The sequence below is a fragment of the Vicugna pacos genome, chromosome 9 (assembly GCF_048564905.1).
Source record: "Vicugna pacos chromosome 9, VicPac4, whole genome shotgun sequence".
Lineage (NCBI taxonomy): Eukaryota > Metazoa > Chordata > Mammalia > Artiodactyla > Camelidae > Vicugna > Vicugna pacos.
Window position 1 is genome coordinate 74,433,905 of NC_132995.1, and position 23,483 is coordinate 74,457,387.

General features: G+C 47.8%; 2 long non-coding RNA genes across 2 annotated transcripts in view; one reads left to right on the plus strand and one right to left on the minus strand.

Moving 5' to 3' along the window:
- The window catches only part of LOC140698305 (uncharacterized), a 45,439-nt gene that overhangs the window by 15,896 nt on the left and 6,060 nt on the right, over window positions 1-23,483 (minus strand). The window contains exon 2 of the long non-coding RNA XR_012076020.1: window positions 10,381-10,483. This is a non-coding gene — a long non-coding RNA (uncharacterized lncRNA). The remainder of the gene's footprint in view (window positions 1-10,380; window positions 10,484-23,483) is intronic.
- Window positions 1,135-6,210, plus strand: LOC140698304 (uncharacterized). The gene is made up of 3 exons (XR_012076019.1): window positions 1,135-2,030; window positions 2,481-2,611; window positions 6,131-6,210. It is a non-coding gene; the product is annotated as an uncharacterized lncRNA (long non-coding RNA).

The following is a 23,483-nucleotide window of genomic DNA, read 5'->3' on the forward strand; positions in this document are numbered from 1 at the left end:
ATCAAGGATTAGATGTTGCATAACACAGCACACGGTCTGGAGCAGGAATATACACACACGCACATGCATACGAACTCGTGTGCACATGTATGCGTGCGCGCGCGCGCGCACACATCTTTCTTTGGCAACAGGCGTTGGCTTTCATAACCACATTCTACTTGAATTTGCTCAGGAGTTTGGGCTTTTGTTTTTTTTAATAGCTACAATTAATGAATGTCTGGGCCAGCTATCTGACGGTGCCCTAGCCAAGGGGAACTAGGGTATCTGATCCTGGACCTGGCAAAAAGAAACTTGGAATTTGCCAAGGATGAGAAGATATTTTCGATAATTAACACTTTTGACAATATTTAGCATGTCCCCAAGAAACAGCCTGGACTCTTCATTAGAGTCTTCATTTAAAATTTAAGGAACTTGTGGGGAGGGATTAGCTCAGTGGAAGAGTATGTGCTTAGTATTCACGAGGTCCTGGGTTCAATCCCCAGTACCTCCATTAAAAATAATAATAAAATAAATTTTAAAACAAAAAATAATAAAAGAAGAAAGAAAATGAGACATGTGTGAGAATGGACATGAGAGAACAGAAGAATTAAAGAAAAAAAAAATTTAAGGAACCTGCCCAAGGTCAGAGGGAGACTCAATGTCAGAGCCGGGATCAGGCTCAAGTTTTGAACAGCCCCAGTCCTGTCTCCACAGCCATGCTCACACCTCCCTCCCTTTTAATTAAAATGAGCACTAGAGAAACAGAGCAGCATCAAGCAAATGCCAAAAATTGCGTGTGTATACTTGTCAGACCCTCTACTCAAAAGCACAGTGTTTCTACATTAACCACCTAAGAGCGTTGCAGTGCTTAAAGCACTAGGAGAAACAGACCTTGGGATTAAAAGAGCAGGGCTGGATGGAGAAGGGGCTGAAGTGCTGGTGACACTGTGTGCAGTGGGACTGAGGGAGGGTGGCCATACCCCCACATGGAGGTCGTGCACACGGCCGAGCAGGGAGCGCCAGGGCCCAGGACAGAGGCTGGGGGACACAGAAACAATTCGCCTCTGTAAGACTCCCCAACAGTATGTTTCCATGGGAAATCTGATGAACAAACATTGTTTAATTCAACCTTTGATGAGGTGAAAAGAATGGCAGATACTGGCCAAACTGGAAATAAAAAGACAAGAGAACTGAAGAAAGCTGAAGAAGCATGAGTGGAGAGGCATTTGGAATAAACACTCCAGTGCTGACGGCCCCTGGGGCTCCGGGAAGAGGCTCAGGTAATCTAGGGAGGCCAAGGTTGAAAAGAAAAAGTGTGCAGCGGGTGTTAAGGGACCCGCATCTTCTACCAGAGATGCCTGTGAAGGAAAATGGTTCACAGCCTTCGGAGTGTGACTGAAGTTACTAAAGTTTCAGACCTGCAAACTCACGATCTCACTTCATGGCGGTGGGGGGAGCAGGGCGCAATCAGTGAAGAAAGCCGCCATCTGTGGTTGGCCAGAGCAGGAAGAGGGACTGTGGCGTTTTCTAAAACCACAGAAGCTGTGGACAGTGCCAGAGCCAGAGAGGGAACAAGAAAGCTTGCTTCCTGTCTCTGCTCCTGGCCACAGGAGGATACAGTGAGAAGTCTGCAGTCTGCGGCCCAGAGGAAGACCCCTCCCAGAGTTCTGCTTTGCTGGCACGCCGATCTCAGACTTCCAGACCCCAGATCAGTGAGAAATAAATATCTGAGGTTTATTTTTAAAGGGAGAGAGAGCGGGGAGGCTGGTAAGAATTTTGTCAGAGGTTCCCGACCGCCCTCCCCTAGGTGTCATATTCCCGCGAACATGCACTCAGGGCCCACAGCTACCTTCAGCTGACCACCCAAAATGAGGCCTTTGTCATAAAACCCCATCACAAAGGCCTGCCGTGCTGTCCCCAGGGCTCCTGGAGAGCAGTGCTCGCCCGCCTTTTCCAAACTCTTCACTGTTCTCAGCCCAGTTTTCATCCAGCTCCTGACCCTTGCTGATGGTGTTGTTCGTGGCTCTGCAAACTGCTGCCTTCAGGACGTGGTAAGGTTACTCAGTCTCGGGAACACTGACCCTGCCGGTGCTGACACAGACCTCTGACTCCAATCTCCTTGGAGGTCCTGAATCCCTATCTTAGTTTCAACCCCTGGGTTCCTCAGCTCCCAGTTGTAGCCCACCCAGCCAACGCCCTGCCACCTAACTCCAGCCCCCGAGTGTGATTTTGCACAGTTGGGACGGGGCCACACCGCAATCATACTTCCATTTGAAATTTGTTGCATATCTAATGCTAAAGAATCTCCAGTAAACTATACCTGGCTAATCGCATAGTTTGGGTTTATTACTTCTTTATTAATCCCATTGTTGCCTTGGAGAGACCAGAATTTTTTTAAAAACCACCACCACCAATATTTGGGTTTTGTTAAGAAAATGGACTCAACCCAAGTAGACGCAAAGCTCTGGTGCCTCTAACTTGAAAACCTGATTTATTCCCAGCTGCTGCTGAGCCTCTACTGAGGGCCAGGGAACACAGCACACACTGGGAACCAGGGCAAGACACAGTCCCATCTCATGGAGCTCATAGTCCAACGGAGAGAAGGACAAGTACCAAATGGTTATGATTCAGTGTAAGTACCACTATGAGGTTTGAGGCACGTCTAATCCAGAAGAGAAAATAACTGAGCTAATTACTAAGAATAAAAGGCTAACAATGGGAAAGGAAGGGGGGATGGGAGGGAGGGTGTTCTAAGCAGTGGGAGCATCTTGGAGGCGAGAGGGAGACCCTGATTCTGTGAGGTGCGTCAGTCTGGCTGGAAGCGCAGGTGCAGGGCAGGTAAGTGCTCCCAGGAGGGACGAGAAGATAGATGCAGGCAGGACCACATGCTGGTGGGCCTGTGCACGAGGCTCAGCAGTTGGACTCTTCCCTGTAGTGTGCTTTGGTTCTCCAACTTGAGTGCACATAAGAATCAGTTGGGGTGGGGGTGGGGGGGTGTTTTAACTGTGGTTCCTGAACCCTCCACAGAGAAGCTCATATTCAGCAGGGAGTGGACCCAGGAATCTGCATTTTAATAACCACTCCCTCTGCTGGGTGAGTTTGATGCAGAGTAGGGTTGGGTGACACTTTTCTAAATACGGCTGCAGGAGACATGTGCCATAGAGGGGTGGCGTGATCAGATCTGTTTCAGAAAAGTCACTCTGGCAGAAAGCACCCCGTGCATGCTCACTCAGCAAGGCCCCTAATCCTTTGGTAATCCTCCAGTAACCTGCTGCTGCCCAGGACCTTGCAAAGCCTGGAGCTGGCTCGGACAGAGACCGTCTCCTGGGAAGAGAGGCTGCTGGGAAAGTCATGCCTGACTGCTCCTGGACTGTTTATTGGAATTTTTCTAGCCCAAACCCAGGGCAGCAAGGGTTGCTGGCTGTGAAAGCATGAAAGCCTTGAGGCCCCAAGTCCACCGAGGCGCTTCCAGATCCTGGAGGACACAGGCTCAGCTGGGGGCTGGGGCCTGGAGCAGACCCGTGTCTAGTCTAGTCGGGGCGCAGGATCCCCTGACAGGACAGAGCCTGGGCTCACTTGGTTAATAAGGCCCCAGGGGGATCTGGGTGCAGGCCAGCTCAGCTCTTCACCCCTGAAATGCCAGTGGTATCATCTCAGAGACCTGAACCTATCCAGATGAGCGTAGTCTAGCTTCTTGCACCCAATGGTGATAAATACATTGCTAAATATTTTGGGATCGCTCCAACAAAGACATGCTGACCACGAGCCTGTGCACTCATTTCTTGGAACTGCCTAATCGGCTGAGCTGTAGTTCTGCAAAAACTGCCTTCCTGTAACCTGGGGCTCTGAGCATGGTAAGAAATCCAGGCTGACTGGTGCTGGCTGACAGCACAGGAGGCTAGGCGATGTTCGCCCCAGCTCACCACCCACGCCCACCCCAAGATCCAAGCCTGGGCCTTCAGAGCCAGCATTTGCACCATCTTCCATGGCTCTTTCACAGCAAAGGTCAAACCTCTCCCAAAGTTGGACAAGGCTCTGGTCAGTGACATTTTGTTTCATATTCTTCCATCTCAGAGGGCAAGGACCCTGTCTTGGGCTTTTATTCTGGCTCCCTGCACCAAACAGTTCCTCAGATGAGCGAGTCTGAAATGACCAAGAGACCTCTGTATGGGTGGGCCCGCCCTCATGTTCAGCGCCCAGCCAAAGCACTAACAGCTCAGCTCTGCTGCTACCCAGACTCCAGGCTCTAAACTGGGACATCTGCTTCCTGAACACTCCCCAGATAAGTTTTTTGGCTTACACTTAGCAGGATGGCCCCTTTGCCAGCTGAATCCTGGTATTTGCTGAATCGAGCCTCATTGACTACCTAGCAGGACACCAATGAGAATCTAGAGAAGAAAATGGAAAAACAGTCATGTTCAGGTGCTTTAAAGAGCCAAGAGGAGATGATTCCATTTAAAGCAGCTGCGGGGAGCCTACCTTAAACATTCTGGCTTTTCTATGTCATCTTGTCTGTTTCTAGGACATAAATATTTAAACATTGTGTGTGTGTGTGTATGAGACCTAGTGACATTTGTGAGTATGTAATTGATACTGAAAAAAAATCTAAGAAACATCAACCTGGTATTATTAATTGAAGGGTAAGTTTCAACATAGGTATCAAAACTATTTATAATTAATGAGTTTCTAGAAAGTTGATCTTTTGTAATCAATTTTCAATACCATGATTAAAACTTGAAGAGATGACCAACAAGGACACCGCTCTACTGTAAAGAAGAGAAGCAATAAAGCCGCTGTAATTCATTAACGTGAGAAATTGGGTGGTTGACGTCAGTGACACCCAGCCAAGTGCCCGTATGTCTTGGCACAGAGGCCACACGGTCAGGACAGTCCACTGGTGATTGTCTCTCTGCTGCCTGTGATGCCTGGAGACAGGGGCCGGGAACTGGCCCAGCTCGTGGGCCCTGTCACCATCCATTTTGACCTGAGATAAAGATACGTGAAATCTCAAGAGAACTTCAAGATCTAGGAATTGGTTTATTTTAATTAATGTAGACTTTTAAATAGTCTTCAAAATTACATGTTTGTGTCATTTTATGGCTATTTTGTTAAAACTCAGGCACTTCCACATACATGACATTTATTTTATGTCATTTATTTCTAGATATTATTATCCCAACTTTAATTGAGAGGATTAACTTGGGCCTCAGAAAGATTCAAAATCATTTAACTGTTAAGTGCTGAAGTTGGGATTCACCCAGATCTGTCTACTACAATCCCTGTATTCTTTGTACCACAATTCCTTTCCAATACACCATACCTATGACACCTGCGTTTGCTGACGTGCCTGGAAGTCACAGCTGTTTCCTGATCTTATAGTCAAGGATACCCACCTGGTGCAAGCAGAAATCACAACAAAAGCCCTACCTATCGGTCATGTGTGACCCTCGGGCCTAGGATGACCCCCAGCACATTTCTGCAGTGCCATTAAGGACAGAACCAAAGATTAGGAGGGCCCACTGTCATGCTTCCACCCTTCCTAAGTACCCTCCGCTCAGAGACACACCCAGAAATACACAGTGAGTTTTCAGGTATCAAATGACAAAAGTGAGTTTCAGGAGATCAGTACACACACACACGCACACACACACGGGTTGCCCTTCATCTTAACAGCCATACAAAAGGCTTTCTGTGCACCTGCCTGGTTCTCTGAGAGATTGTGTTTCAGGTGGGTTGGGCTGAGTCCTTCCCATTCTCAAATTGTCATCTCAGTTTATAAACTCCAACTACCCAGCTGTAATAATCATGTGGCAAAACTGTGACTCTGCGACCCACCCACGGCAAACAGAGAAGGCGGAAAAGGCATAAAAGGCAGGGGAGGAGCACTAACCTTTGTCAAGTTCCTATCATGAGTCAAAAGCTTTTAAAATAATCCTGTGAAGTGTTTATTCTTAGCCCACTTTTAGATGAGGCCGCTCCAGCTTGGGAAGTTGAGTGACCTGCCAAGCTCACACGGCTAACGAGAGGTGGAGTAGGATTTGAACCAAAGTCTGCCTCTCTTAACATCCACACGTTATCTTACTTTATTTCACTTAATGTAATTAACTCTTCTTCATATTATGATGAAGGTATTTTTATTGACACGTTACAGGTAAAGAACCTGAGGTTGCTTCTGGAATGAATTTGCCCTCTGGAATGCTCAGCCCAGGCGTTTCTCCGCACTGTCTTATGTAAGTATTATTAATACACAAGTCAAGACTCTTAACGGAACATGAAAGAAAATACATCTTTTTGAGGACAAAGCCCTCCCAGGACTGCTCAGTCTCTTCATGGTTCCAGGCAGGCGAAGACGTCATATAAGCGCTCACGATTCAATGCCATAACCAAAATGGTGACGGTGTAATCGCCTACATCAAAAGCACCATCGCCTCTAAATCTGACACTCACATCTGAAGATCACTAATGTGCTCTGTCCTCAGCTTCTAAGATTTTCTTGGTTAAGACTTCCATGGTTGCAAATAACACAAAACCAATCTGAGTTAGTATCAATGAAACAAGGGGATTTTTAACGGAAGGATGAAATCCAAGAACTAGAGCAAGAGGGCTTGTAGGACCTCAGTCAGGGGATTTAAAGACCTTCCTTCTAGAGATGGGGCAGCTTACATGACTCAGTTCCCAACTCCAGGACTCAGGCCACATTCTCAGACTGAGAAGTGAACGATTCCAACTAATCTAGTCTTCACGGAGCAGGGTTGCTGCGCAGAAGCATGGCTGCCAGGACTCACCCTCATGAGGGGCGGAGCTCTTAGCAAAGGGAAAGTAGTCACTCCTAATATTGATTCACAAAAAACTATAGCTCACTCCAAACCCTAAGCATAAGATTATAATCCAGACAGAACGCACGGTGGGGAAAACACCCCGTGAGAAGGCAGGAGTCCTGATTCCTGTGAAGTCTCTGCACTGGGCAGTTCCTACATCTGTCACATGAGCAGTTGAAGTAGATGACCAAATGCCTTCTAAAGCGACCCTCAGTTCTAAGTCCCTGGAGGTGACTGGTGTAACTGTCACTTCAAGAAGCCTTTAACACAGCTGTCTGAAGGATGTGCATGTTTTGATGAGCCTCAAGGTTTGTGTGAAGCTTCCTCCTACAGAAACAATGGCTGCAGCCTCTCAAGCATGTCAACATCCAGCTCTGTGATGAGAGAAGAAAAGATAAATATGCAAACTCTAGGTCTTCAGTGCTGGCCTCAAGGACCCCGTTTTAAGGGGACTTCTTCCACGCCTATCTAATGCTCTATTTGTCTGGCTCACGTACAGACCACATAACTGTGTAACCAGGCAGAACCCCATGGGTCTTCCCGGAACAGACCACCTCGCCTCCACCGTATTCCCCACCTGCCTCTTGTCTGTAGGAAAACTTTAGCCTCCTGGGCCTTCCCTGAATTCCAACGGTGAATTTAATCAGAGAAGTGAGAAAATGCAGAAAGAAAGGAAAATAGCCAAGCAGGACAAAATAATATTAATTTAGCCATTAAACCAAGTCAAGGACCTTTATTCCTCCAAAAGGACAGTACACAAATTGAGTCATATCCCTTGAGCTGTTCTGCAGATGCTGAAACCCCTACCAGGTGGAAGACGTAAACTGTGTGCTGCCCACAAGCATGTCGACCCCAGACCAGCTGGAAGCAGAAGGCTGATGATGTTGACTCCCGATGAGCCCACCACCAACCAAACAGAAGAATGTCTACAAGCTGATCACACAGCCCAGAGCCCCTCCTCCGCCACCTTGTCCTTAAAACATTTCCCTGAAAGCCTTTCGGGGGTTCCGGCTACCTGGGCTCCTTGCTGGGTGCCCTGCAGTAAGCACTGCCCTTTGCTCCACCACAGCCTGCTGGCTGTAGGCTGGCTTTACCAGGCACGGCAAGCAGACCCCAGTTTGGTTCGGTAACAACTGCAATGTCACATCAATACGCTGGACTTTTGGTCAGTCCTTTCTTTTAAAGCTGCTTCACGTCAGCTGTGGATCTGATTCAGAGTTGGTGCTGGCATTACCCTTATCTGATGCTGACCAGCTGGAGCAGAACTCAGCTCACTGTTAGAAGGAGTCAAGGCGATTCGTCTCAACCGGATGCTTTATTTCTTATTGTGCCCTCCATGTCCTTTCTTCTAATGATTCTATTCTGCACCAACCACAGAACTGAGTTCTTGTCTAAAACTCAATTAGTTCTCGCTTGAAACACTTTTAAAATGTAACACATTTGCCACCCCTACCCACCTGCTCTCCTAACCCTCCTTACTCTGCTCTGCCTTTTTTTCCCGTGGCATTTATCACCTTCCAACATATCATATAACTTAGTGTGTCTATTTTTTGTGTGTGTATATTCTCCCACCAGACTGTAAGCTCCACAAAGGCAGGCATCTTATTCTGATATATACATATACCCGGACTTCATTCCCAGTCCCTGGCACAGGGCTTCTAAAACACTTGGAATTTCCTGAGTGATACGAGTATCTTTTGTTACTCATAACGACCTTTATTTCCTGAACGTAGCTGAATGTATGCTAACGAGGGTCCTAGATAGCTTCACGATGGAGGCTAGTGGCCAGAGAAACCAGCCATGTGATTAGAGGGTTGGAACTTTCAGCCCTGCACTCAGCCTCCAAGAGGGGAGAAGCACCAGTGGTCAATGATTTCATCAGTCATGCCTATGAAATGAAACCTCACAGAAAAACTCTAAACAACAGGCTCGGGGAGCTTCCACTTTGTTGAACACAGCCACGTGCCAGGAGCATGGTGTGCCCCGACTCCACCAGGACGGAAGCACCTTCCAGATCTTGTCCTGTGTACCTCCATCTGGCTGTTGAGTTTTACCCTTTATAATAATCTGTGATCAGATTCCTATTCCTGAGTTCTATTCTAGCAAATTATCAAACCTGACAGGGTCATGGGAACCCCAGTTTTGTAGTCAGCCAGGCAGAAGTGTGAGTAGCCTGGGGTCCCCCTTTGTGGCTGGCATCACAAGTGGGGCACTCTTGTGGGACAGCTCTCAACCTGCAGAGTCTGCGATAACGCTAAGTCGTGTCAGAATTGAAGCAAATTGTTGGACACTCACTTGGGGTTGGAGAAGCAGAGAACTGGTTGTTGGAGGAGAAATGACACACTTACGCTGGCTCCTAGCAGACACTCAACTAATACTTGCTGAGAACGAGTGAACGGGGGGACGTCACCTCCCCTACCAGGGGTCGCCATTGAAGCTCTCCTGTTCTGACTCTCGTCTTCTTGGGCCTCCCCAATCCTTCCTAATGGCTTTCTAACTATTCAACAGATAAAGATTTTTGAGGCCTCAACACACGCCAGGCACTGAGACATCATCATGGATGAAATTAGCCAGGAGGCATCAAGGATGCCACTTGATGCCGTGGGTCTTAGAGCAGCTCAAGGACTCGGGGGTTTTTGCCCACCCCTCCAGGGCGGAGCCAGGCCGTGTGGACAGAACAGACCTGACCCTCTCTGAAACGCAATCCTCATGGTCCCCAGTGATTCTTCAGCTTGCCCCACTACACAGCAAAATGCAGCCCTGAACACATCCCACTGATGCCTTCAAGCCTGGATTAAAATCACACGGAAAAGGCTGGCCCTTAAGACACAAGGTTTGAGGGTCATTCTCAGCAGGAAGCAGATGGAACTCCAGGCTGGCCAAGAGCACCACCCTCTGTGTTTTCAGCAAACAAGCTTCCCCTGCACAGGGCATCCAGCCGAGTCTTCTCTTGGCTTTTAGTCTCTACGTCCCACTCTATGGGGGCTTTTAAAGAAATTCCGTTTAACACATGACATTCATGAGAACAAATCCCAGATAGATGGGAGTGTTTACCTTAAACATACTACTCCCACTTTACTAGAAAAGAGTATTATTGTAATCTTGGTGTGGAAGAATCCTTGACACACAGAACAGAAAACACAGTGGTAATAAAGGCAAAACTAGGTGGATTTAGCTAAATAAATTTTGAAACTTCTTAAAAACAAAAAGTAAGACTGACAATGTTAAATATAAACTAATGCAAATATTTTCCATATAAATAAGAAGGTTAATAGTGACAACGTATTAAGAGCTTCTACAAGCAAACATAAACTCTTGAAGACAAAGGACAAGAGAGAAGAGACTTTTCTTTGTGAAGGTGGGTAGAGGCAGAGAAAAGGGAAAAGGGCGATGAGGCAGAGCATCTCCCCATCCACGTGTCCCCTAGACTGAATTTGAGGCCCCTGCAAGAGGCTTTAGCAGAGGAGCTGATGGGACCATTCAGTAGAGATGTCTTGAGACTAAGGATCTAAGCAAAGCATCCTTGGGGCCCCCAGTGATAAAGGATGGCTGGGACGTGGTGAGCAGGTGGCCCTTTCCCTACCTCGGCCAAACAAGAACCGGGAACTCTGGAGACATCTGGAGACAGCACCCATGGCATGGACTTTGGTGTTTGACTTCTGTTAACTTCTCCAAGCTTCCACAAGCTGTGGACACACAAGAAGCAGGGGAGAAGGGGAACCTGAGAAGCTGCCATGTGGAGACGCACCCAACAGATAGGCATATGGACACATGTGAGGGACCCTTTGGGGACTTCCAGAAAGACCCAAAGGACTTCCTGAGGGGCCTGAGAGCCTGGTTTTACTCGGGAGACTGCAACAGAAAACATCGGGACATACATACATACACACTTCCTTTAAAGTCTGGAGAGAGAATGGTTTTCTTGGAGAAATGGGATTATGGGAAGAGACAGGAAATTTTACTTTCTATGTATACATTTCTGGGATGTTTAATTTTTTATAGGAATATATATTACTTTCAGAATAGTAACATGCAAAAAGATAGTCCCATTTAGAAAAACAAAAACAAAAAAATGCGCAGGCTATGGCATTTGGCTTTCAAGGATGGAGCCCCCTCTGCAGCATAGGTGGTGACAGTATGAGCCCACAGTCGGTCGTGTAGTGTACGTGACCCGTGACAAGGAACAAAGCACAGGACAGGGGGATGCCCCGGAGCTACCCCGGCCCCAGCATCTGGAACCGAACCGTGTCCAAGGGCAAAAGCTGGTTTGGTGGCAGCACGGAGTGTCAGGGTTCGTTACCATCCCTGACAGAGAGGCCTGACTTGTTCTGCCTCCAGAGCTCTTGGAAAAACACCGTCTGCTGTGGGCAGTCACCACAGGGCTCAAAGGGCTTCTCTCTCACACATGTTTAAGTTGCAAGGGAGAGATGGCACCGAGGTCTCACAGTCTGTCGCTGCCACGAAAATGTCCAGCATCCTCACTGAGATTCCCAGGCCTGGCCCCTGCCTTGCTCTCCAGCCTCATGTATCTCCTCTTCCAGCTCCAGGTGCTTAAGCACGTGTGGTCCCCAGATGGTGTCCTCTTTCTGACCTGGAACCCCTCACCTGCCCCTTCACTCACTCTTCTGTTCCCAGCCGTGTTGCTACCTCCTGCAGAGCGTCCTCCCTGAGCCCCCACGGGGTGAGGTGCCCTCAGCTGTGCTCCCGGACCCCGTGGGCCACCCTCTGAAACATCACCGCTCTGTACAATGGTCGCCGGACGATGTGTCCGCAGCTCTGTGTCTGGCGAGGGTGATAGCGTGAGCCCGGCGGCTCTGGTCCTGGGCCTGAGCTCCATAGACGTTTGCTGAGGAAGGCACCCGCTGGGTGGCCCAGCCCTCAGGCACTGCCAAAGGAGGCCCCCCGCAGTTCCGCTGCCTCACCTGTAAGTCCTCACAGTTCCCAAGGGAAGGATGGTGGCAAAACTCTAACAAATTACTGCCCTTAACTAAAGTGTTTCTTCCAGGAAGAGAAGCTTCAAAACAAAGAGCTGACTGCTCACGGAGGGAGCTGGGCCTGCAGCCCTCCCACACAGCGTCCGCGGTGTGCCAGGAGCAGGTAGGAGCCCCAAGGCCTGGCCAGGCCCAGGAGAGCCCTGGGGGACCGAGGCTCCAGCTGTGACTCTGCCCCAAGCCGCTGAGACTTGGGGCAAACCCTTCGCCTCTCAGGCCTGTGAGTCCCGGGGCCTTTGAGGGTAAGCCTGCTCAGGTGCTGGCCAGGCCCTGGGAGGAGAGGCGGGAGGAAGGCTGGGCAATCGGAAAGGGCCTCCTTTGGGCTCCACCCAGCCTCGACCTCAGCCCTGGGTCAGCCCGGCCCGAATCCTCCTGCCTCACTCCCCAGACTCTCCTCACAGCGGACGTCAGTCTGGGTCACGGAGCGAAAATCTGACCAAGGCCCTTGCCGTTGATGCTTTTTACAAAAAAGCAAATCTAGGTCGTACCGGCCCCTGCCCTTTGACGGGAAGGTCATAGGCCTCTTCACACCCCATTTCCCACCATGCAGGTTTTACATGGACCTTATTTCTACCAAGACCCGGCAATAGCTGGCCCCACAGTGCTGGGCAAGGTCACCAGCCTGAGCGGCCCTCCCTGAGGCCGCTCTGGAGGCAAACCCAAGCCCCCTTCCCAAGGTGCTGCAGCTGCGAGGCCTCAGTTACAAGGAGGAGGGGCTCGCGTCTATTCCCCCTGACGTCACTGAGCCGGGGGAACGGAGACAGTTTATTTTCCCTCTACGCTGCTGAATGCGCAGCCTCGGGCATCCGTCAGACCTGGACTCAAGTCTCAATCCTGCCACTTTCTAATTACGTGACTTTGGGCCAGTTACCAACCACTCTGCATCTCAGCTTCGAATCTGCCGAGTGGGGACAGAACGCTTACCGAGAAGGCCTACTGTGCAGGCCTGTCACGAGGATGAAATGAAACAACACCAAACACACAGCACAGGGCCTGTCTGGCTGCTTAGCCAATGTCAGCAACTGTTGACAGCCTGGAAATGTCTGGCAAGAGCAATGGGGCTTATGTTTTCCAAAGAATTTCGCCATGCGTCATGGTCAGGACCAAATCCTGACCCCCCACGGCCCAGAGGCAGTCTTTCCCTGCCCCCCCACTCACCCTGCCCCCTAGTTTCAATTACTTTTGATTAAACAACTGAGAATTGTAAACATGAAAATCTGCAGGCAGACTGGCCTGTTCCTGAGCGCAGTGGCAGACCCAAACCCCAGGGGTCCCCACGGCTCAGACCTGCCGCGTCTTTCTGCCCCGGCAGTGGGCCCTGAGCCCCAGGTGCCCAGCACAGGCTGCTGCCTCCTTGGCTGCAGTGCCTCTACCCCGGGCACTGACTCACGGTGGGACCTTCAGGATAGTTGCTTTTTAATCTCATGAAAAATCCCTGGGGCCTGCTTTGCAGAGGAGTGAGTACCAGGAAGCAGGGAGCGCTTTCTGGGATGCAGGATAACAGATGGCACCTGGGCCTGAGAGGCAGGTCCCCAGGTGCCTCTGCAAGCTCTGGGGCAATAGGCCTTTTTGTTCCGTTTGGGTTGGCTTCACTTTCTTTCTTTCTTTTTTTTTTTTTTTAATAAAACCAAAGGATCAAGATGAGACAGGCAGTAGGGTTAAAAAAGGCTAATGCCCCAAATGTAAGTGAGTGTCACAGCCAAACTCTCCCTGAGCTGGTTAATAAATAAGCCAGTGATTGAGCTGCTCTAACACATTCTATTCTGTAGCCCAGAAAGGATCCTTCCCACTAAGGGGGCCATAGACACTGGATGAGTAGCTTCAGTCCCTGTCCGACTTCCCTGTGCCTGTGTCTGCTGTATGTGGTGGTAAGATGACCTCTGACCCCAAAGTCATTTCTGGGACACCACTGGACCAGAGAGGACCCAGAGACAAAGGGAGGCGTCTGGGGTCCTGTCTTACAGGATCGGCCCGTGAGAGAGAGAGAGCGTGCCTGGCACCGTATCTCTTCAGCTGGTTCTCACAATAACCCCAGACTGCAGGACCTGCTATTAGTGCAAAGGTTTGGAGAAGTTAACTGGCGTGCCCAGAAACTGGCAGAAGCAGGTCTTAAAGCCCACAGCGCGATGTGCGAGGCGATCACCTAGTATGGCCTTTGCCATTTTACTGCAAATGACAGATGCTGTAGTTGTCCCTAAAACTGGGAGGCTGGTGAGCAGCGGTGTTGCTTGGGAAGGCTCAGTGGAAAAGGGGGAGGCTTTGGAGGGGTCCCGGGGAAGGAGGAGAGGCCAGGACCCCGGGTGCTGGGAAAGAGTCAGGCGTGTTCAGGAAGCGGGGCAAGACCAGGCACAGAACTCATTATGGCAAAACGTGCTGACCTGCCTGCTGTGATGCACCTCATCTATAGATTAAACCCCCCCGAACATATGTAAGTGAGCGCTGTGAAAACGTGTGTGAATTTTAGCTGTCAGCACGCGGGACGAAAGCGCTGCGGGCAGGCGGGGTGTCACCCCCACCGTGTCCTCAGCCAGCCTCTGCGGACATTCTGTGCCCTCCGCGAACCTGGGGCTTCGCAAACCGCAGTGGCTCATGACAACTTCCCCTATACAAGCTCTTTGAAAACCCATTTAGAAAGGAAGTTGCTCTTTCTTCGTGCTTTGGAAATTCTGCTGTGCAGATGGTTCCTGCAAGTTTACTTTCTTCACTGCTTGGCACTGAGAGAAAATGTTTGTTTTTTGTTTTTACTAGATTTCTACGAATCAGATACATAATACTTCTCTTAAAATTGAGGTCATCTGGTCAAGATTCCGAACCAGACACAGCGCAGGTCGCCCTGACACAACCAGAAAGGGCAGCCACTGCCTGGCGGAGACCCCGGCCCCCTGTGTGAGAATGTCGAGTCCACTCGTCAGTCCCCAGCTCCCGGACCCCGTGAGTCTCCCCCTCCTCGTCAGGCCCTCGGCCCTGGCTCTGTGCCTCTCCTGAAATCTCTGCCCCCGGCCTCATATTACAGCTCTCTGGAAGCAGGCCACCGTGCGGGAAACTCCTGGAGGTGAGGAGCATGCTTCGTCCACTCTTCCAACAAGTATGCCTCAATGCCTTCCACGCGCCAAGCAGTTTGCTGAGCCCTGGGATACACCTGGCAGCAAGCTTAACGGCACAGACTCTGGAACTGGGCTGGCAGGGCTGGAGTCCCAGCTCTGCCGTGCGCTAGCTGTGCGCCCCGGGCAAGCCCCGCAGCCTCAGCACGCCTTAGTCTGCCCCCGCGTGCGGTGGTGATACCAACGCCAACTCCCAGCAGTGAGGGGACTGAGTGAGTTCACACCTGTAACCAGCAAGTCTCCTGCATGTAAGCTAGGATTACAGGCTAGTGCTACGGCAACAGACTGATACAATAAAAGGCAAGCGGTCCCTACAGCAAGGGTGAGTGCAAGATGTTTTTGGAGGACACAAGAGGGGTGAATAAACCCAGACTTAGGAGGGCTTCCCAAAGGGGGCCACACTCTAAACAGAGGCTTAGAGAACCAGTTAACCGTAGTAAGGCGATATGAAGACAGGGAGAAGAATGTTCCGGATTGAGGGAACAGCACGTGGAAAGGTGGAGAGGCAAAAGTCCATGCTTTCTTTGGCAAGTTTGCTTCATATTAAAAATAAAACAAAGCAATAAGTCAGTCACTGAGTAACAATTATTACAGAATTTGTAATGTGCCTTCTATCCATTGAACCATTAATGTACAAACTACAAAGAATTCAGGTTCAAATCACAAAGAGCAAGGCTGAACTCAAGTCATCTTTGAAGGTTATACCAACAAGGTCACCATGGCTCACATGTTCTCTTTCTATTTTCTAGGAGACAAACATTGATGAGCCTCAAATTGTTACATTAATTGAATCGTTTCTTGAGTGATTTCTGGTCTAAAAGCTCCCTAAGAGAAGACAGAGGACAGTCTCTGTTTTTCACTCCCCACACTGCTCCCAACACACCCTTCCACGTGGTAGGTATCCAGCAAATGCATTTTTTTCTCTTATCCTCTAATGCACTGAATTTTAGTTTGAATCCCAAAGTTTTCTAAACAAATACTTTTTAAATGATAAGTTCTAAAATGAATCCTGCCAATACCCAGTGGTTCTCTTTTCACCCAACTCAGAGGAAAGCAAGTTTGGGCCTGCTTCTGGTCTCTTAGAGCAGGAAGCCAGTCTCCAAGATGACCTCACTGCAGAGCTGTGTTTTATAGTCAACTAGCAAATCTCGGCATGAACTGAGAATAAAAGTTGGAAAGACAATAAAAGTCCAAGTAAGCCAGCACTGTGCAGGTCAGATCAGTGCGGAGAACCAGCGGGACCCACAATTAGTTTTCAATTTTAAGGAAACTCAAGGGGGAGAAATCTTTCCGGCCAGTAATCATCCTTTTTCAGAAGACCAGCACAGCCTTTTCCTTAGTCGCAGGTGAGGAACTGTGGTTCCTAAGATAACAGAAGGAGGAAAGGGATTTTTAAACTCATCTAAGCCAGGGGTTTTCAAACAGGTTTTGACTGAGGAACGCTTCATTCAAACTAAGTGTCACCAAGATGTACGAACACATGAAAGCACACCAAGGCGGGGCTGCTCTGCGTTAAGGCCAGGTCCAGGCCCCAGTTCCAGCTGCTGCCCCTACCCCCAAGCACTTCTAAAACCGCTCATGGTCACCTAACTACACTGGCCCTGCCATTGAGGCTGCGAAAAAATACTTGGTTTGTCCAAGGTCACACAGAAGAGCCAGAATGAGTTCAAGGTCTACTTACTTATGCCAAATTCAGTGACCCTTCCACTGCCCTATGCAGACCTAGGGGAAATGTGCTTACTACTGCAAAGGGGTGGCTGGTGGCAAAGAGGTGCAGCAGGAAAGGAGGATTGCCTGTCAAATGCACAGAGGGACAGAGCAGGGCAAAGCCGTGCGGTGACTACTAGCTGTTTGGGGGCTCCAAGATGCTGCTTAAATGACAAGACAGCGTATCCCACCTTTCTGCTGGATCACCAGCATGCCATGATCTACTTGCGTGGTCAAGTCAGCAGACATCAACTGGGCATCTGCTCTCAGGTGCTGGGCAGAGCAATACCAAAATGAATAAGTCAGTCTGCCATCCCCAGTGCTCATGGTCTAGAACAGAAGACACACTGGAAACCCTAAGTAGAGAGAGCGTTAGGCTGCAGTCAGGGACCTGCCGGGCAGCTACAGAAGTAGAGGGAAGCAAGGACATCAGTTCACTGGGAGACTCCAAGAGGACCCAGAAAACAGACACCCATCCAGGCTTTCCAAGGATGCATTTGTCTCCAGGTAGACAGGAGAGGGGAGGCATGTGGTTCAGAGGAAACAGAAATAGTTTTCAAAGCGTGGCAAATTTGCTCATTTACAGCTTAGAAAGACCCCCGAGGTGGCACTGTGGAAATCCACGGAGAGAGGCAGCTTCTGCAATGGTTGAACTGAGAGGACTAAGAGGAGGGATGGGAGACAACAGTGGTTTTCAGAAGGAAACTCAGCACAAGGAAGGGGAGCCATAAAGGGACAGGAGGGCTCCCCGGCTCCCATGGTTCTGGAGAACTGCTGGAAGGTGGTGCCACACGCGACAAAGAAGAGTTCAGGCGGGGAAATGAGGAGCCAGCTTCTGCTGCCAGGAGTTCAAGGTGCCGGTGGGTCCTCCAAGAGGAGGTGTGTAGCGGGGAGATGGGTGTAAGGGTCTGATGGTGCACGCAGCACAGGCTGGGCTTGTCCTCGGCTTTAATTTCTAAAGGAAAAGGCACAGCCTGTTTCCCCGTGTGTCACAGAGCTTGTTTTAACCTTCAGCTCTGAGGGCTTTTAATAAGGAGAATTCACTGAAAATTTGTGTTGGTTCTTTCCTTTTTCCCTAAGCTATCTAGTGGAATCCAAACCCTATCAGCTTTTACCACAAGTTAGCTGGCGAGTGCAGCCACACCCCAGGGAAACTGGCTTCCTCTGTTCCATCTGAATTAAGAAACAAATTTCAGTAATGATAAAAACACATGACATAAAAATGTAGAGTGTATGTCCAGTTTAGCTTTGTCCCATCCATTCTTTCATGGAATGAAATTATCGCCATTTTTCAAGCAATAAAAGTAGCGTATGAAGAAGGTAAATGTACAGTCCCCAGGCCAGGGAGCCTGCAGTTGCTCAGGACTGAGTTAGGTACATGGTTAGCAGTCAGTCAATATGTCTCCACCAAGTAACTCACGGTACTGAGACACAACAAGCCAAAGCATGGGCGATATTAAAAATAGACAAACGCTGAGACATCGAACATCAGCTCTAGGAGCTGATAATTAATTGGCTAGATAAGCCAGTACCAAAATGAAAATGTAAGGACAGATGTGACAAACGTCAACAGAAATTAAATGTCCAAAAGTTCAGAGGTAAGAAATAGCAAGTTGGACCAGAGCAATGAGGAAGCGTTTCCTGGAAGAGAGGTGCTGTCTAAACTCAGTGTAAAAGGATGAGCTGGGTTTGGACAAGCAAATAAAGGAGTGGGCAGCTAGGATGGAGGGGAAGAATGGACTGAAAACGTGATGCGGGTACCACCAGGTGTTTCAGGACTAGAGAAGAGGTGATTTGGGGTGGAGCAGAGGGTCCACACAAGACTGTGACCTAAGACAGGACTGGAGGGGGTCTGAGAGCCCTAATGCCTTCTGAACTTTATCAGGGAGGCCTTGGGCAATCCCAGAAGGGACTCTCAGCAGTCCCTTCTGAGGGGTGGGAGTACGGGGATAACCAGACCGACTGCTAACCGGTCATACCCCAGGGGAGAAGAGAGCGAGGGCAGGAGAGGAGCAGAGCAGAACAGAGCAGGGGTGCCTTTGTGAAGAGAGCCTGTGAGGTTGGCCTTGAAGACTGGGCTATTTGGGATGTTGAGATGGAAAGACAAAGTCCTGGAGGCTGGAAATGTGGCACAGATGAGGAAAATTGCAAAGTCCAGCTGCCTTAAATGTAGGACGTGACTAGGAAGTCAAAGGCATGAGGCAAAAGGCAGACTGCAGGCACGAGTCGGGGCTTGCAGAGGACTGGCCTTTGCCCAGGAGGCAGTGAGAGTGTCTGGAAGTGGTTGATAAGGGCACTTTCTGGATCAGAAGTCACGTGTGAGGAACACCGAGTAATGACGGCTTAACAGTTGGCAACGTTCCCAGCATTCCAGCTGAGTAGTGAGGGTGGTCTGGAAGGATCCAGGAACGGAACGCTCCGGAGGCTCAGCAGAGGGGTGGAGGGAGCCAGGCACGCGGCAGTGCCTGCCTCAGTGGGGAACGTGGGCACCGGGAAGACTGGGAGTGAGGGACTGAGGGGCATCTCGGGGAATGACCTGAAAGTCTGAATGTGTTGTGGGAAAAGAGTTTTGGAGATTTTGAACAAACATTCTCACAGACCCTCTGCTTCTGTGAACTGTGAACTATGCCCAAATAATGTTTATATCAATGCTCTCTGAACTTCCCGAGTACAAGGACCCACACCCACACCCACCGCCCCCCTAGACTACTTTCTGTGTCCTCTCTGCACACATGCTGAAGGTGCTCTGAGCACGGTAAGAACCTCTAAAAACACTCTTAAATTGTGAGGCATAGCATCTTTATAGAAAAAGTAAGTAAGGCACACTGGTGCAAGTTAAAGAATTATGCTAAAGAATCATACCCCTGTAAAATCTCCTCCAGGTCAGGAAATAAAATGTTGGCAGCACCCCAGAAGCCAGCTGTGTGCACCTCCCAATTCACAACCCCACTGTCACGCTCAGCAGTGGCCACACTCCTCAATTTTGTGACTACCATTTCCTTCCTTTACCTTCTATGCTTAATACCTGCATATGCATCCTCAAATTATAGCATAGTTTTGTCAATGTAAGTTAAATAAATCATAAGACCGAAATAAATAAAATTAAATTTAGAAACATGACAGTGTGCCACCGGGACAGACAACAGAGCAGTGGAAGAGAATTCAAAGACTAGAAACAGACCTAATCTACAGTAATCAAAACAGTATGGCATAAAAACAGACACATGGACCAATGGAATAGAACAGGAGCCCAGAAATAAACCCACACATATATGGTCAATTAATTTAAAACAAAAGAGCCAAGAATATACAATGGAGAAAAGACAGTCTCTTCAATAAATGGTGTTGGGGAAACTGGACAGCCACATGCAAAAGAATGAAACTGGTCTACTATCTTACGCCACACACAAAACCTAACTCAAAATGGATTAAAGATTTGAAAACAAGACTTAAAACCATAAAACTCCTAGAAGAAAACATAAGGAGTAAGCCCATTGACATCAGTCTTGATGATGAGTTTTTGGATCTGACTCTAAAAGCAAAGACAACAAAAGAAAAAAATCAACAACTGGGCCTACATCAAACTAAAAAGCTTTTGTACAGTAAAGGAAATCATCAATAAAATTAAAAGGCCGCCTGCTAAGTGGAAGAAAATATTTGCAAATCACTTATATAATAAGGGATTAATATCCAAAATATATAAGGAACACATGGAACTCAATAGCAGGGAAAAAAAAAAAAAGGAATCCACTTTAAAAATGGGCAGAAGATCTGAAAAACATTCTTCCAAAGAAGACGCACAGAGGGCCAACGTGCACATGAAAAGATGCTCAACATCAGTAATCAGCAGGGAAATGCAAATCGCAACCTTACATCATACCTGTTAGAACGGCTATTATCAAAAAGACAGGAAATAAAAAGTGTTGGCGAGGATATGGAGAAAAGGGAACCCTTGTGTACTGTTAATAGGAATTTGGTTGGTGAAACCGCCAGGGAAAACAGCATGAAGTTTCCTCAAAACATGAAAAATAGAACTACTGTATGTCCAGCAATTTCACTCCTGAATATTTATCCAAGGAAAATGAAAACACTAACTTGAAAAACTATACTTGTCTTTATGTTTATTGCAACATTATTTACAATAACCAAGATATGAAAACAACCTAAGTGTTCATCCGGATGAATGGACAAAGAAAATGGAGTAACATATATATATGTAATATATATGTGTATGTGTGTCACACACACACAACGGAATATCATTAGGTCATAAAAAAAGAGTGAAATCCTGGCACTGTGACAACATGGATGGCATTGTGTAAGTGAAATAAGGCAGACAAAGAAAGACAAAACCGTATGATCTCATTATTTGTGGAATCTAAAACAAAACAAAACCCAGGATCATAGATACAGAGAACAGACTGGGGGTTGCCAGAGGCAGTGTGTGGGGAGTGAGTCAAATGGGTAAAGGGGGTTAAAAGATACAAACTTCCAGTTATGAAACAAATACCATGCAGGTGTAATGCACAGCATGGTGAGTATAGTTAATAATACTGTATCACCTGCTTGAAAGTTGCTAAAAGAGTAGATCTTAGAAGTCCTCATCACAAGAAAAAAAATTGTAACCATATATGGTGACAGATGTTAACTAGACTTATTGTAATGATCATTTCACAATATATATAAATATTGAATCATTATGTTGTACACCTGAAACTAAAATGTCAGTTATATCTCAATAAAAAAAAAGGCCCAAGTATGTGTATGAATTAGATGATTACTTAGCAGCACTATTTACAATAGCCGAGACATGGAAGCAACTTTAATGTTCGACAGATAAATGGATAAACATGTGGCACATATGCTCAGTGGTATACTACTCAGCCATAAAAAAGAGTGAAATAATGCCATTTGCAGTAACATGGATGGATCTAGAGATTATGATGCTAGGTAAAGTAAATCAGACAGAGAAGGACAAATATCATATGATATCATTTAGATGTGGAATCTAAAATATGACACAAATGTTCTTATTTAAAAACAGAAATAAGTTCACAAATGTAGAAAACAAACCTATGGTTACCAAAGGGGCATGGGGGTTGGGGAGGGATTTATTAGAAGTCTGAGAGTAGCATGTACAAATTACTCTATATAAAATAGATAAACAACAAGGTCCTGCTTTATAGCACAGGGAACTATATTCAATATCCTATAATAAGCCATAATGGAAAAGAAGATGAAAAAGAAAATGTATATATATGTATAAATGAATCATTTTGCTGTTCACCAGAATCTAACACAACGTTGTAAATCAACTATACTTAAATAAAAAGAGAATTAGCTGATAGGTATTTCATATCCTTTATCAAAACAGATCACAAATGGACTAAAGATTTACTGTAAAAATTGGAGCAATAAAAGTACTAGAAGAAAACAGATATTTATGGTATCTTGAGGTGGAAAGGCTTTTCTAAGGATAATACCAAAGGCTAAAGCCATAAAGGAAAAGAATGCCGGATTTGTCTACAAAGAAACACAAAGCTTCATCAAACCAATAAACACAGCAGCCAAACCTGAAAAGAAAACATCAAAAAGGGGAAATTACATGTGACATCAGACTAACAAAGCAATTGTGTCCTTGGTTCTTACAAATCAGTAAGAAACTAAAACAGTGGAAAGGGGGCTGGGGCACTGTCTCAGTTAACTATTGCCGTAAACTTGATGAGTAATAAAGAGACCCAGAGTTCTAGTGTGAAGTGACACTTATTCTCGCTACGACACACAGGGCAACTCAGGCGCTCGGGCTTGGGCTCGGCTGCAGGTGGGGTCCAGGTGCGTCCCCTGTGTTCCTCCCGCTTCCGGCGGCAGGCTGGCCAGGCACGTGCTTCTCACAGGGGTGGCAGGGGACCCGCAAACACTCCCCACCCCCCAGGCACATTTCAGACCTTTAGTCACAAATCTTCTGCTGACACTTTATCAGCCGGTCACATGGCCAAGCCTCACCTTAGCTGGCTGTGTAAATAGATTCTGCTGCTAGTGGAAGGGAAGGTGATCAACACTTGACCGAGTGTGTGTGTCCCTCCCACATTCGTACGCTGAAATCTAACCCCCCCCATGCTGGTGGGAGGCGAGGCCTTCGGGAGGTGACTGGGTCGTGAGGGCTCTGCCTCTATAAGAGGCCGAGAGAGCTCTCCTGCCCTCCGCCCTGTGACTACCCAACGAGAAGAGGACATCTGTAACAGGAAGCAGATCCTCACCTGACACTGAACCTGCCGGTGCCTTGGTCTTGGGCCTCCCAGCTTCCAGAGCTGTGAGAAATAAGCTCCACCCAGTCTGTGGCAATTTAGTATAGAAGCCCAAATGGTCTAAGACAGCAGGTATCAATGGGGCTACTTGGAAAACATGGACAAATGGCCAATTAGCATGTGAAAAACAAGTGCAGCATTATTAACATGGAAAATGCAAGTTGAAACAAAAATACAGTATCCTTTGTGGCCTACCAGGTTGGCAATTGCAGACTAACGACATCTGGTGTCGACGAGGATCAGAAGCAGGCGGCTCAGGACTCTGATGGTGGACTGTAAACTGGTGTCATCCTCCAGAGGGTGACTGCACGTTTATAACACGTAGTCCTATGCCCTGCAACCTCACTTTTCTATTCTGCAGTTTTACCAGTGTGACAGCCTAACAGTGTGTCACAAGAATATGCAGCACAAAGTACTCTGTAATAGCAAAACCTAGAGAGAGTCCTAAGCCCAACAACAAGGGACGTTAGCGGGACAGAAATACGTGGCAAAAGCAGCATTTAGGAGACCTTTTTAAAACTGGAGGTGACAAAAGAACTGAAACTAACCCATGTTTCAGGAGATACAGTTTTATGTTGTGCG